This window comes from Balaenoptera borealis (genome assembly GCF_965194805.1).
Source record: "Balaenoptera borealis genome assembly, chromosome: 11".
NCBI lineage: Eukaryota > Metazoa > Chordata > Mammalia > Artiodactyla > Balaenopteridae > Balaenoptera > Balaenoptera borealis.
Window position 1 is genome coordinate 29,583,862 of NC_138868.1, and position 15,070 is coordinate 29,598,931.

Consider the following 15,070-nt stretch of genomic DNA (forward strand, 5'->3'; position numbering starts at 1 on the left):
CACCACAAAGTAGAAGTAACCAAGATCAAGCAATACTTATTCATTATTTAGAATTTGCTTTCAAATAGGTGGCAAGGCCTGAAGGAAAGGGTGTGAGGTTAGTTAAGGAGAGAAGTTAGAACCCCAGACAGCTCCGTGAACCAAATCTTTCTAGTCTTGTGGTCTTGGTTATTTTATAGTCTGCATCTCAGTTTTCTGATCTGTAAAAGGGAACCACAGCCCACCTCACAGGCTCTTCAACTAGATAAAATGAAATAATTATTGTGCTTGTCTTTTACAAATTCTCAAGAGCTAATAAAATGTTAGGGTAGGGGCTTCCCTGGTGGCACAGTGGTTGAGAATCTGCCTGCCAATGCAGGGGAAACGGGTTCGAGCCCTGGTCTGGGAAGATCCCACATGCCGCGGAGCAACTAGGCCTGTGAGCCACAATTACTGAGCCTGCGCGTCTGGAGCCTGTGCTCCGCAACAAGAGAGGCCGCGATAATGAGAGGCCCGTGCACTCCGATGAACAGTGGCCCCCGCTCGCCACAACTAGAGAAAGCCCTCGCACAGAAACGAAGACCCAACACAGCCATAAATAAATAAATAAATAAAATAAAAATTAAAAAAAAAAATGTTAGGGTAACCAAGATATCAGCTGAGATTGCCTACCCACTTAAAGCAAGGATAAAATTGGCTCCAAAGCCAGTTCTACACCCTAGGGGAAATCTAACATTCCAGGATTTCTTCACATTCTGAAAAATTATATTTCTCCTTATCGGCTCTGGCTCTGATTTCTGGCTTCTGCATCCTGCATCTGTTCCTCTGTTTCTGCTTTTTCATTAACTCAAAACAGCATCAATTTCTGGAGCACTTTTCCCAAAAATTCATCTTGTATAAGGCAGGCATGTACAGGAAACTTTGGAGATTTGAGGGTACAAGCTAGGAGCTTACATAACTGGGGCACACAGTAAATAATTTAAATATCAGATTCAGGAGATCTTAAGGATCACTTTGGCCATCTCTACAAATTTGATCTCTAAATTCTCATCCATCTGTACTCTTGGTCTCTCTTCTCCTTTCTATGATTTCTCCTACATCTAAATTCTTGTCTCTTGGGACTAGATTTTTTATTCTTCACTCCCTTCCTTGTAATAGTCTTTATCAGAATATTGGAGAAAAGCTTCCAGGCACATGTAAAGGCAGAGTTTTGAATCAGGAGTCTTGGACATCTAGGGATTCCCCTCTCGGATTTTGTTTACATCAGCCCTAGAAAATTGTATGTAAATAGTTGCATGTATGTGTATCTGTTTCTTCCTGAGAAAAGAACTATAGCTTTTACAGGATTCTCAAATGAGTCTCTGGTCCAAAGAATTTAAGTGTTATGGTTGTACAGATTTTTTTTTTTCCCCTTTAACTATGTTCCGTAACAATCCTATAAAGTACCACAACTGTTGCTCCTATTATAGAAAATGAAACTGAGGATCAGAGAGGTTAGGTAACTTATCCTAGTCTACAAAGCTAATGGTGACAGAACTAAGAATGGACCACAGGCACTTGGCTTCCAGACTGCATGTATGTTACAGCTGCCTCTCCCATGGCTTCCTGGTGAACCCCTGCTCATTCTTCAATACTCCACTGATGTACCACTTCCTTCCTGAGGTCTGTCCCGACCTCTTTGGGAAAAGTTGAGCATACCCTCTCGTGCCCCGCTGAACCCTGCACACAACCTCTGCGATAGCTCTCAACATAATGGGAGACAATGATTGGTCCCACGCCCCACCCATGCACCCATGGGGATTTTTTTTTTTAAATATCTTTATTGGAGTATAATTGCTTTACAATATTGTGTTAGTTTCTGCTGTATAACAAAGTGAATCAGCTATATGTATACATATATCCCCATATCCCCTTCCCCTTGCATCTCCCTCCCACCCTCCCTATCCCACCCCTCTAGGTGGACACAAAGCACCGAGCTGATCTCCCTGTGCTATGCAGCAGCTTCCCACTAGCTATCTATTTTACATTTGGTAGTGTATATATGTCCATGCCACTCTCTCACTTTGTCCCAGGTTACCCTTCCCCCTCCCTGTGTCCTCAAGTCCATTCTCTACGTCTTAGTCTTTATTCCTGTCCTGCCCCTAGGTTCTTCAGAACCTTTCTTTTTTTTTTTTTTTAGATTCCATATATATGTGTTAGCATATGGTATTTGTTTTTCTCTTTCTGACTTACTTCACTCTGTATGACAGACTCTAGGTCCATCCACCTCACTACAAATAACTCAATTTCGTTTCTTTTTATGGCTGAGTATACAATGGAATATTACTCTTGGTTCTCTTTTATAAGGGCACTCATTCCATTCATGAAGGCTCTGCCTATAAGACCCTAATTCCCTCCCAAAGGCCCCCACTGGGGATTAGGTTTCAGCATGTGAATATGCGGGGGACACAAACATTCAGTCTATATCATGGATCAATAAGTAAAGAGTTTGAAAAGACGGTAGAGTGGTAGAGTCAGAGACATATATTTAGAGTACTGTACCAGGTGTTCATATCATTTAAATCTACTAGAAAGCAGTGGGCTCCATAGCACAGAGCTGAGCATGTGGAGATGTAAGCTAGCGTGACCTTGGGTAAGTTGCCTTGACCCTCTGGGTCCAGGACCACCCATCCAAATATGGACAAAGCACAAGAAAAGTGATGGTGCTGATGATGAAGCCCTGAAATGAGACTAAGACTCAACAGGAACGTAGTTTTTTGTTGTTGTTGTTTTTGTTTTTATTTACACAGGACTTCTAAGCAACTAATGGAGGAGGTGGTACAGCTATACTCACCTGCCGAAGACACTGGTCTCCGAGGCATAGTACTGTGCACCCAGGGGCTCTTCGTGAACACCTGCTGTGGTGCATCAACTCAGTGTGGGCTTCCACAGTTCTCCTGGGCACAGGCTTCCCTGCCTAGATCATGAGCCCCTTCTGAAACTCAATTTTATCTCAGGTCAACCTCTTATCCAGCATATTAAGAACACACATTAGCAGTTAAGAACAATGAATGACTCACAGTATTTTGGGAGCATGTAGCATGCTACTTCAAGGAAACATAATAATAAATGCTGGCTGTCATTTCATCAGCTGAGAAATAATTCTTTGTTTCCCGACTTTCAACAATGTTCACCAGTAATATTATGACACTCATAGTAGACAACAATCTCCACTTTCTTTTACTGAACAGTTTTAGAAAATTATTGTTAGCTGGGTACTGTATCAAACAGGAAAGAAAATAACTTGTTTCTTTGGGGCATGCTAATTGTTACAGAGATGGCATTGGTAGCACTGTACCTTGGCTAAGCTCTTGCTGAGGGCCAGCAGGAGTGGCATTCAGCAGAATGCTACACAAAGGGTAAACTTTCTCAGGGTTAAACAGTGAGGCTCAATGTGATTTAGGGATTTTATATGGATATAGACTGAGAGAGGCATGCCACTCCATGGGGTTGGCTTTCTCCCTAAATATACCAGGTGAGATATCTGTAGGTACATAATATACAGATTGGAGGTGTACATGGTGGACACAAATACAATGCCAAAGGAATTGAAAGAACTAACCTGTCAATCTCTTTTGACCACTGTGACACTTGGATTGGAAGCTACTGTAAAAGTGCTGTCATGAATGACCCAATGTGGAACACTTCATTGTTCTGTTAACATCCGCTTTGGAAGACCCACCCCTAATATTTTACAAGGTCGGGAACATGAGTACAAAAAGAAGCCAATGTACCATAGATCTAAATATTTAAAAGTCATAAATAGACTAGAAACTGTTAAATAAAATATGGTTTGCCTCCCACTTCGACAAATGTAGTTTTACAGCATCATCCAAGATCAGGTTCAGACTTGGAATCGTCAGATGCCTCTGTGTTAGTCAACCACGCTCTACCTTTCCTTCCCACCCCAGCTCCACTGCACCATGTTGGCACCTTGTCTGCCAGTGTGTGGATCCTCCAGTCCTCATGTCAAAGCCTTATTCGTACTTCAGCACAAACAGCCACCCCACCAGTGGTGGGGTCCACTCTTGGGAGAATAGACCCTGAGAAGATGCACAGGCCCTGGGCCATTTGGGCAGGAAATTCTTGGGTCCCAGTGACCTGGAATGTGGACCTGAGGACTTACTCTGAGGGAAGGGGCACCAGTAGAGAAAAGTCAGAGAATCAACAGAATGAGGTTCAATTGCAGACTCTGCTATGCCTAAGCTCTGTGACACTGGACAATTTTCTTTAATTCTTCTTAACATTATTTTCCTCACCTACAAAGTGATAAAGATGTTAATACTATCATTGTGTTGTGGTAGGTATTAAATGACGTGGTGTCATGCAGTAGCATCCCATAAATGTTAGCTAATAATTAATCCTCATTATTATTAATCATCATCATTAAAATATTATGTGCCTCATCCACTGCTAGACACAGGCGGATTCAATGAAGAGCCAGACAAGGTTGTCTGAGGAATGCATAAGACAGAAGAATATTATGGAAGTCAGACGGGAGAATGAAATTTACACAAACTGACAAGCATCGGTCACTGACCAAAGCCAAAGAGCAAGACAGGCAACAAATCTGTCTTTTCCTCTAGGCAGTGAGGGGAAGAAGGGGCAGAGACTGTGTGGGGAGACAGAACCACAAACAGATCATCATAGCCACATAAATGCAGAGAGGAAGGAATGAATAAGATGCTTCAGGAGGGAGAGCTCAGAGAGGAAGATTTCCGCTTAGTCTGGAGGTGTTAGCAAAGAGCTCTTGCAGTTGAGATTTTTTAGCCACAACATACAGGATGTGTAGCCAAGAAGGATAACATGGCAAAAGCATGGGGGTAGAAAGCAAGATTATTTGGAGACCTGCACGTGGTTCTGTGGTTCATCAAGGGTTGCATCTCCTGGTATGTTTGGGAGAGTGCAGGATTTGAAGGGGGAGGGCCAGGCTGCTACAGATCATGGAGGTCCTGTATTCGATGCCAGCAAGTTTGGATTTTATTCTGTGGGTGATGAAAAGAGTTTTCCGTCATGGAGAGACATGGTCATATATGTGCTCTGGAAAAGTCACTCCACTTACACTTATGGAGAACAGAAAAGCAACAGAGAAATTGGAAGCAAGAAAACCAGCAGGAGGTTGCTGCTATCGGGCATGAATAGGTGAACACAGGAAGGATTTTTAAAATATGAAGGAAGTGCAATTAATAGGATTGGATTCAAGGACTAAAAATATAGACAGAATCGGGGATGACTCTGAAGAGTTTTGGCTTGGGTGAGGGAGTGGGTCACATATAATGTATTAAAAATGGAAAAATTGACAGAGAGGAAGAAGATACAAAGATCAATGTGACCCTTAGGTTTTCAGGCACTCAGTCCCTTCCAGTGCACAAATGCAGGAAAGCAAGAAGGGATGCAGAACAGATTTGCTCAGGGATACAGTGATTTTGATGTGAGCTTGTCCTACGTTTTCTCTTTACACAAGCTTCATTGATGGCTAGATGATTAACAAATCCATACATTTTATCGTCAGGTAGGGGCTTAGTCTAGGTATTCATATCTAAAATAATTGGAAGCGTGGGATGGTGGATGGTCCTTGAAACTGTGCGTTTTCTGGATTCAGGTGTAGTAAGCCTAGTACAGTGTCTAATTGAAAAGGATTGCTTTCTAAGTAGAGGAAACACACTGCAAGTCACAATGACTAAAATACTGGTATAGACAAGAGAGTAGTAAGGGATGTTACTGGAACCTTTTTGTGGGAAGACTATGGGCGACAAAGAAATGAGTTCATACTTACTTAAGTAGGTGTCAAAATTAAAGTTGTTAATTGCAAACAATAGTATTCACTCTGGGGCTTCCCTGGTGGCGCAGTGATTGAGAATCTGCCTGCTAATGCAGGGGACACGGGTTCGAGCCCTGGTCTGGGAAGATCCCACATGCCGCGGAGCAACTCGGCCCGTGAGCCACAACTACTGAGCCTGCGCGTCTGGAGCCTGTGCTCCGCAGCAAGAGAGGCCGTGATAGTGAGAGGCCCGCGCATTGCGATGAAGAGTGGCCCCCGCTTGCCGCAACTAGGGAAAGCCCTTGCACAGAAACGAAGACCCAACACCGCGAAAAAACAAACAAACAAACAAACAAAAAAACAATGTTTAAAAAAAAATAGTATTCACTCTGGTTAGTAAAAGCAGAAAAGGGAATTGTTAAAGAGTATTAGATAGTTTCCAGAATTTCCAGGAGGTAAGAGAGACACATACTGAGCCCCAGAGCCAAAATCAATGCCCAACCTTACTTCAGTTCCCATGGCGCAACACCTGGGATGTCCAAGATTGGACATCAGAAGCACAGCCATTGTCATCCATGGAGAACTGGACTCATCAAACATTCTGCCTTCCTGAAGTTCAATGCCCCAGACACAAGGCTCCCTTGGGTTACTTAGTTCTCTATCAAGCTCTTGCACAAGTGAATCTTTTTGGTAGAATCTAGATCAGAATGATTTAGCTTCTTCCTTAGGGAAGGGTGGATTCATAATTTGGAAAACACTAAAATAGAGGAGGGTTTTTAAAGATGGTGGCTCAAAAGGAAAACGTTGCCCTAGCATAGGTCAACAGAAGTGAGTCATATGATACAAGTAGCATTTCAGAAAGAGTCATTCAGTTGTTTATTTTTCTTTAATTGTCAATATAGTAAAGAGAAAAATAAAAGTCCATCTGAATCTTTGGCAAAATGAAGATGATTAAATCTGGGAATTTGGGCTCCTTTGAGTTGGGTGGCAATACAGCTTGAAACAAGGGCTTGGGAGTCAGAAAGAATTGGAGTTTCAATCTTCACCCCACCAATTAGTTATTGGGTCATCTTAGTTGATTTCCTTATCCTCATCTTCTTCATCTGTATAATGGGGCCAATAATAGAAGCCTCTGCACTGTTGTTGTGGGGACTAAGTGAAATAATGCATGCAAAGTGCTGAGAAGAGAATTATCAAGAGGCAGAACCTCAGATTGCTTATTCAGGACTCTGCATCTGTGAATTAGTACCAGAATGGTTTCTTATTATTATGAACATCAAAAACCCTGTTGTCCCCCTGCCTTCCTTTCTGCTTCCTGTCTCTAAGGACAGCAGTAAACCATATATGGAAGCCCAATTAAGCATGCACAACTCCTGTCTGTCTTATCTTAATCCTGCCAGTAATAGAACAATAATTGTTCAGAGAAACTACAAGGGAAGTTGTGAGTACAGAGAGCAGACAGGGCTCCAATTGATCTCAATTACTGTCATGAAATTGAGTCTTCTGTCGACATCTAAATTTAATGCTTCTTTTTCCCTGAGGATCTGTCCTTCATTGTTGCTTCCTGTTGTATCTGTGGTTGGCCTGTCACCATCTGCATTGCACTCTTCATCAGAATGATGGAACTGTTTTCACTCGCCTAGTATCTCCTGTCTATGCTGTTTGCTTCCTAGATCCATGCTCTAGTCTTCTGACATTCATATCTGAATCTTTTCATTTTCTCTTGCTCAACACCAGGGGAAGAGCTGTGTTGTGTTTTGGCATCCAAAGAATTGATTTCCATTTATGAGCAAGAAGACAATTTTTCAAAACCTAAACAAGATGAGTGTAGGCTTTGCCCAAAGGATGCAAACATATTCTACAGTGAATTATTTCCCTCTTTATTTGGGTGCAATTAGGAAAGTTAATGATGGGTAATTTTCAGCATGCATATGCTTTCACTTTGCTGATTTATAAGTAGGCATAAACATAATTAGGTGTGCATATGCATGCTCACAGTTTAATGGGCCCTGCATTCCTGGTAATTAGAAGGCTCAGCATGTCGTTGATGTGTCATTTTTCAGGCTAAGGTATAGAAAGCTTTTCAGATTGACTGTCCCCAGGAAATTACATGGAAATTCAAGGTATGTAGTTATATGAGAAATAATGGCATCTTAAGATACATTCACCATCTGTTTTTCTTCTTAAATAGATTCAATAGATTTAGAAAGTGTGTTTACCTAAAGCAGCGGTTCCCTTTTTTTAAGTTGTAAAGTTCTCTGTATTTAGAAATGAACAGATTTATAGTATTTTAGAACTAGAAGTACATAAGAGAGCATCCAGTTTAGATGAGGTTTTATAGACGAGGTTTGTTCAGTCTCAGTAAATTGAAGTGATTTTCCCAAGGTTATATAGTTATTAAGAAATCTATCACTGGTTTGTCAGAAAATGAAAGGAAGTTATTTTCTGATTGTCAATACAGCATCTTCATGTCCCTGGAATCCCAGCTTTAGTGCCAGCAGGATCGGCTACATAATTTGTGGAACCCAGTACGAAATAAAATTCAGGGTCCCTTGTTCCAAAATTATGAAGAAGGGAAAGATGGTGACAGTAAGTATTAAATGAAGCACAGAGCAGGCATGGGGTTCTGTGTGGCTGCACAGATCACACATCTTTGAAGTTGGTCCTGAGTGCTGGTGACATAGACTAGGCCACAAAGAAGTCGTGAGCAAGATGACATGGCGAAAAAGTGTGTGGAGAAATAATTGTGAACAGTATTTCCATGAGCACTTGCCACGGGGCAAGAAGAAAGATCAATATCACATTTTAGAAAGTTTTCATAATTTTTGAACAGCTATTCAAATGCTAGAAACAGAGCATTTCTGATTAATCAGTATCCAATGACATGTGAGTTATGCTTGAAACAGAGCAAAATTATTCCAACTTTTAAAAATTGAAGTATAGCTGACTTACAAGATGGTATTAGTTTCAGGTGTACAGCATAGTGGTTCAGTATTTTTGCAGATTATACTCCATTATAAGTTATCACAAGATAACGGCTATAAAAAGTATTCCAACATTTTACTTATTGGAACTTCCATGTTTTTTAAAAAAGAAGCAAACAAGTAAGATAATGAAGGCATACAATATTTTAGGAGGACCCAGTTATAATAAAGATAGTACATATTTACTGTGGGGATATTTATCACGTTCAGGCACTATGCTAGGTGAACGATGTAGAAAATAATATCCTTTCTCTTGAGGTGCTTTCTGTCAAGAAGAGAAGATAATCTTATAAAGTTACTTTCATAAAAATTAGATAGTTCTGAGAGGTTTAAATAATAATTTCAGGGCTCAGAAAATGAAGACAGACTAAAATGAAACAGAGATAATTTACATTTATTGCTCCTCTATTATGTCAAACTATACTAGTGAGTCCTCTTCAAAGCAGTCCTGTGAAATGTGTTATTATCCCGTTTAGTGATGTGCGATCAGAAACTAAGAAAAATAGTTATTTGCTCACAACCACAGACATCATAAAGAATGGCTTGGGAAAGAGATTGCAAGTATATCTGAGCCCATCGGCCAATGCTTCTCAAATGTGGTTCCCAGACCAACAGCATTGGCATCACCTGGCAACTGCTGGACTTGCAAATTCTTAAGCGCCACCCCAGACCTACTGAATCTGAATTTCCGGGGCTGGGACACAACTGTCTGTTTAACAAGCCCTTCAGGGGATACTGATGTGCTAAAAAAGTTTGAGACCCACTCCATTAGACAATGCCCTCTCCCCAACCTGGTGCTGCTTACAAAACTTATTGAGTGCCTGTTATGAGTCAGATATTCTGCTAGGTCTTTTATGTATTTTAACTGTTTAATCATTATAATACTCTAGCAAAGCAAATATTATGCTTAATTTTTGTAGTATACCTGTTTTCCTCTGGCTTCCCCAGTAGAAAATGAGTTTCCTGACAAGAGAGTTCTTTGCTGCCTGATTCACATTGCACACTTTGTGCCTGCACAGGACTCAAAAGTACTAGGTACTCAACAAGTGCCTAGGAAATGAATGAATGAATAAGTGCATGAACTTGTCTCAGGGCAGACGCACAGGAAAAGTCAGAATTTCAATCTAGATCTATTTGTCTCTGAAGCCCAAGCTCTTTAAAACAGAACTTGAGAAATGCTTTATGAAAATGTTAGCATTTCAGTTTCTTATTAGCTTTCTCTCATCCGCATATTTTTCCAGAATTTATGGAGCAATCGGAATCTGAACCTAGGCTGTACCCATGACTGGAATTCAGATACATCCAGGCATGGCTACTGCCTTGATCGGGTTGGATTCATTTTTCTTCACATTTGATTTGGAGCACTTACCACGTACCTTAACACTGAATTGCATTCTAGAAGTAAAGTTTTGAGCAAAACATGAGTTGTACAAGTCATTTTGCATAGCAGAAGGGCTTTGGGGTTGTACAAGGGTGTTATAGAGTCTGAGGGGAGGGAAGGGATGAACCAGATTGCATGGTGTCTGATTCTTAACCTGACCTCTTGATTCATGCTTTTTTTTTTTTTTTTTTAAATTTATTTATTTATTTATTTATGGCTGTGTTGGGCCTTCGTTTCTGTGCGAGGGCTTTCTCTAGTTGTGGCAAGCGGGGGCCACTCTTCATCGTGGTGCGCGGGCCTCTCACTATCGTGGCCTCTCTTGTTGCGGAGCACAGGCTCCAGACGCGCAGGCTCAGCAATTGTGGCTCATGGGCCCAGTTGCTCCGCGGCATGTGGAATCTTCCCAGACCAGGGCTCGAACCCATGTCCCCTGCATTGGCAGGCAGATTCTCAACCACTGCGCTATTTTTGCCCTAAAGAGAAAAGGTGTTTCCCTGGGCTGGGGACTGTGAGATTCTGAATTAAAGCAATGCCTCTTCTATGCCTCTAGCGATGAATTTCAATACAAAGTGTGAGAGAGGAGCATTTTTCCCTCTTTGGCATGGAATACAATACGGGTAGCCTCTCTTTAGTGATATTTGTGGGGGGGGGGCGGGGGGTGAAAGTACTATATAGCTTTGGGTATATTAATAATTGTCTCCTTGACATGACCTCTCCCTAGTCTGCACATGACCACCAGAGAGACCACAGACAGGGCCCACAAGCTCCAAGTGTCCTCACTCATACCACAATTATGGATGATCCACCTACACCCTCACTGCAAACAAGTCTCAGCATGGAAAGGTCTTTCCTGACTCTCCTACTTCAAATGCTGCCCTCACCTCCATCACACTGCATTTCCTTTCTTTGCTTTATTTTTTTTCATTGCATTGATCACTATTTAGCATATTAAATATCAGTTTGCCTACCGATTTATTACTTATCTCCTTCCATGTGAGCTCCATGAAAGCAAGAACTTTTCTTGTTTTATTCACCGTCATACCATGGCTTGAACAGAAAATGTCCTAGAGGAGGTGTCTAACAAATATTTGATGAATGAATTCATGATCCCAATGTCTTGGGGGAGCACTGTAAAAACATGGTACAAAGGTTAATGAATTATGAGTGCCTCTTCTGATGGCTTTTAGAAATGATTGTGGGAGGCTTGGGTGTTGGGGTGTTGGGGTCCTCCATTGTGTAGGTGAGGAATGTGCTGGCGTGATTTCAGTGATTACAGTTAGTGTGATTTTATCTGTGTTGACATCTTGGTGCCCTAGTGTGATTTCAGTAATTACAGTCAGTGTGATTTTATCTGTATTGACATCTTGGTGAGGCCTGGTGAAACGTCAATGTTATTTTAAGTCCCATTCATTATTATTGTGCATCAGGGACTAATGCTACCCCTTGAATTAGGGTCAGTTGATGTGTGTTTGGGAACAGGGCTGTACCATGTGACATGGGGCTGAGTCTGAGTTGTCCAGGTATCATTGACTGTAGGGAGACCTTGAATATTCAGACTACTGTGACTTTAACTCACCTTTTGTATCTTAAATTAACTGAATGCAAAACAACTGTTTAACTGTGCAGAAAGTCTATTCTAGAACACCAGTGATGCTTTCATAATGCGTAAATTTGTCCCGGGTGTTGCTTGTCATCCTGATGGAGACTCTGGTACTCCATCATCTATCTTTCTTTTTGCCCAGTGGACGCTGTTCACTCTGGCTCAGGTCACCTCTGTCCTGATACTGGGCATAGATCCTTTTAATGCCCCATGGCACAGCTAAAGCAAAACTGTAGTTTAATAAGATGTTATTGAAGGTTCTATGATAACAGAAGGGAAATTCAACAGGGAAAGTAACTTACACTTGCTGTAAGATGTGGTACTCAGGAGCTACAGACCAAGACTTTCCCATAACACAAAATTAGCTATCTATCTGTCTTGAAGAGCCGTGAAAATGCTCTGTTTATGTGCAAGGTTACTGTCAATCACTGTTTCACGCCCACTGGTGACACCTCTTCTCAGGATCATTTACATTGAAAAAGTCAAATTCCTTCTAGGCAAATTCTGCCCTTGTGATGACCTCGTATAATGGCCACTAATAATACAACTTATTATACTATAGTTCAAATCAGCCTGGTTCTCAAGATGCACATTAATTAGTGTTGAAAAACCTATGTATTAGATATCACCCAGGGTTGAATTTAGCCAAACCTGATCCACTTCCTTTTTAGAGTTTCTCTTCCACTGTCTTTCCTCCATATTTTTATCCCATACACAGATCCTCAAGAACTACTTCTCATTACTACTGAATATTTCCTTATTTGCCTCTGTGTTTTTCATTTTTTATTTCTTTTTTATATCTCATTAAACAAGGGATATTTGTTCATTGCAGAAAATTCAGAAGACACAAATGTACAAACCAAAAGTACAAATAACATCACAAAGCAATGACCACTGTCAAAATAACAATTGCTCTCTCTGTTTGTATATATTTATGTATGTACTTTAAAAAGCTTATATTGCAATAGTGTTTTATCTTCCATAGTGTGGCATGACTTATACATGTATAACATAATGTTTAAATACTTCATAGAATTTCCATAAACAGATATGGCATGAATTATTTAATCAGTCCTTCATAGTAAGGTATGTAAATTGTTTACAGTGAGTCACTAGTATCTGAGGACTGTCATAAATTTACTTTTAGCTACATATTTGTGTGTATCCATGACTGTTTTTAAGATGAATTTCTTAGGAATTGTTGGACTAAATTATTTGGGAAATTCAAACATTTATAATAAATAATATCAAATTGACTTACAGAAAGATTGTGCCAATTCATGCCAACCAGTAATGTATGTGAGTAGCTATTATCCCATACTTGCACCAACTAGCTATTTTTTCTCCTCCTCTTCTTCCTCTTCCTCCTTCATTTTTCCTGCCATATCCAAGAATTGAAAGGTTAAACAGGATTTTTCACTTTTCAGTTTGTATTTATTTTCTATTAAGATTGAACATTTAAAAATATATATTAGTCATTTGCACTTTTGTTATTTTTTTAGCTATATCGTTCATTTAGTTTTCAATTGAGATGTTTATCTTCTTCTTTCTTATTACTGAACTCCCCTTTTCATCAGGTCTGAGATGGAAAAGATTCTGTTTCAGTTGTGGAACATGAAATATAGTCAAACATCAATTTTATTCATTTAATACTCTGAAGTATGTTTCTCTGCCTTCATGTCTGCTGAAACTCTCTGCCCACCTGCTGGGCTCTCTTGATGCTCCACCCCTAGCTGAACCTTACCAGTCCTTTCTTTAGCATCTAGATCAATGTTTATCAAGGGTGACTTCAGTCCTGGAACACTTGCTGTTTACACGACTCAGTGAAACTCACTGAGAAAAGGTGCATAATTTTTCTTGAATGGGTCTTATGAAAAATTGCTTAGCCTGTTTTTCTTTTCATTTGTTTTTTCAGCTAGATCACAACCTCTTTGTGAATAGGGACCACACCTCTGTTTCCAAAGAACTTGGGTCCAATTTGACCATATAGTAAGATAAGGGTGTTGGGTGAGGTGAGATAACTAAAAGCTATTGAGTCCCTTCTCTATGACAGACACTGATTTTCACTTTTTGAAAACTTCTTAGCAATCATATAAGATGCTTTATGATTATTGTCCCAATTTTCCTAACATGGAAATTATGGTCCAGAGAGGTGGAATAACTTGCCCAAGATCACACAGCTAGCCAGTGATGGGAAAACCATTTCATTCCATAACACATAACCATTTGACTCCAGCACAAGTGTTCTTTTTTTTTTTTTTAACATCTTTACTGGAGTATAATTGCTTTACAATGTTGTGTTAGTTGCTGCTGTATAATAAAGTGAATCAGCTATATGTATATATATATCCCCATATCCCCTCCCTCTTGCATCTCCCTCCCCCATCCCTATCCCACCCCTTTAGGTGGACACAAAGCATGGAGCTGATCTCCCTGTGCTATGTGGCTGCTTCCCACTAGCTACCTATTTTATATTTGGTAGTGTATATATGTCCATGCCACTCTCTCACTTCATCCCAGCCTACCCTACCCCCTCCCCGTGTCCTCAAGTCCATCCTCTGCGTCTGCGTCTTTATTCCCAGCACAAGTGTTCTAGTATCACTGTCTTCCCACCCTTAACATGGGGCTTCAACCAGGCAGCTAAATACATGCTTGACAATTTCATTTGTTATTTATCCAGGAGCAGCAAAATATTGTGAGATCAAGTATTTTGTCTATTTCTGGCTCATTCTGATTCCAAGATAACATTCTGGCTTTTATTTCAATAAATAATGCTGGTGAGTATATAGATATCTTTAAAGCTGTAATTCATATCAGCCTTACCTCCTCTTCAGAGGCCACTAAAAATTGCTGGCCATGTCAGCTCACTTCTGAGAGTAGAAATTATATGACCCTTTTCTATAAAAACATTGAGACATGTACAGACACCAAACCAAAAGAGGTTGTTATACCCCATTTTCTAAAATTGCAGCAAAGAATGTGTTTTCTCCCTTTGAATACCATATTATCTATTTTTTTCTTTTTTTTTGCTGTGTTCTTTTTTACTTTTTTAGTGTCATTTCAGCGCAGAGAAACTGGTTATCTTTCACAATAGATTTTCTCTGGTGGTAGAATGCTCTGCTCACCAGGTGTTGATGAGTTGGTTGTTATCATTATTATAGAAATAAAAAAGGAACAGTGCAACGAAATAGTGCATAATAGGCTGAGTGATTTGAAAGCAGAATTTTGAATGCTGCATTAGTATCAGGTCATGAGTTCTGGGAGGTGTGACAATATCAGTTATCCTCTACATCACTGGATTTGTCTTATTTCCTTATAGAATTTAA

General features: G+C 40.3%; 1 long non-coding RNA gene across 1 annotated transcript in view; it reads right to left on the reverse strand.

Annotated features, from left to right (window-relative positions):
• Positions 1 to 2,749: 2,749 nt before the first annotated feature.
• The window catches only part of LOC309606576, a 494,104-nt gene continuing 481,783 nt past the window's right edge, over positions 2,750 to 15,070 (reverse strand). The window contains exon 5 of the long non-coding RNA XR_014231935.1: positions 2,750 to 2,931. This is a non-coding gene — a long non-coding RNA (uncharacterized lncRNA). The remainder of the gene's footprint in view (positions 2,932 to 15,070) is intronic.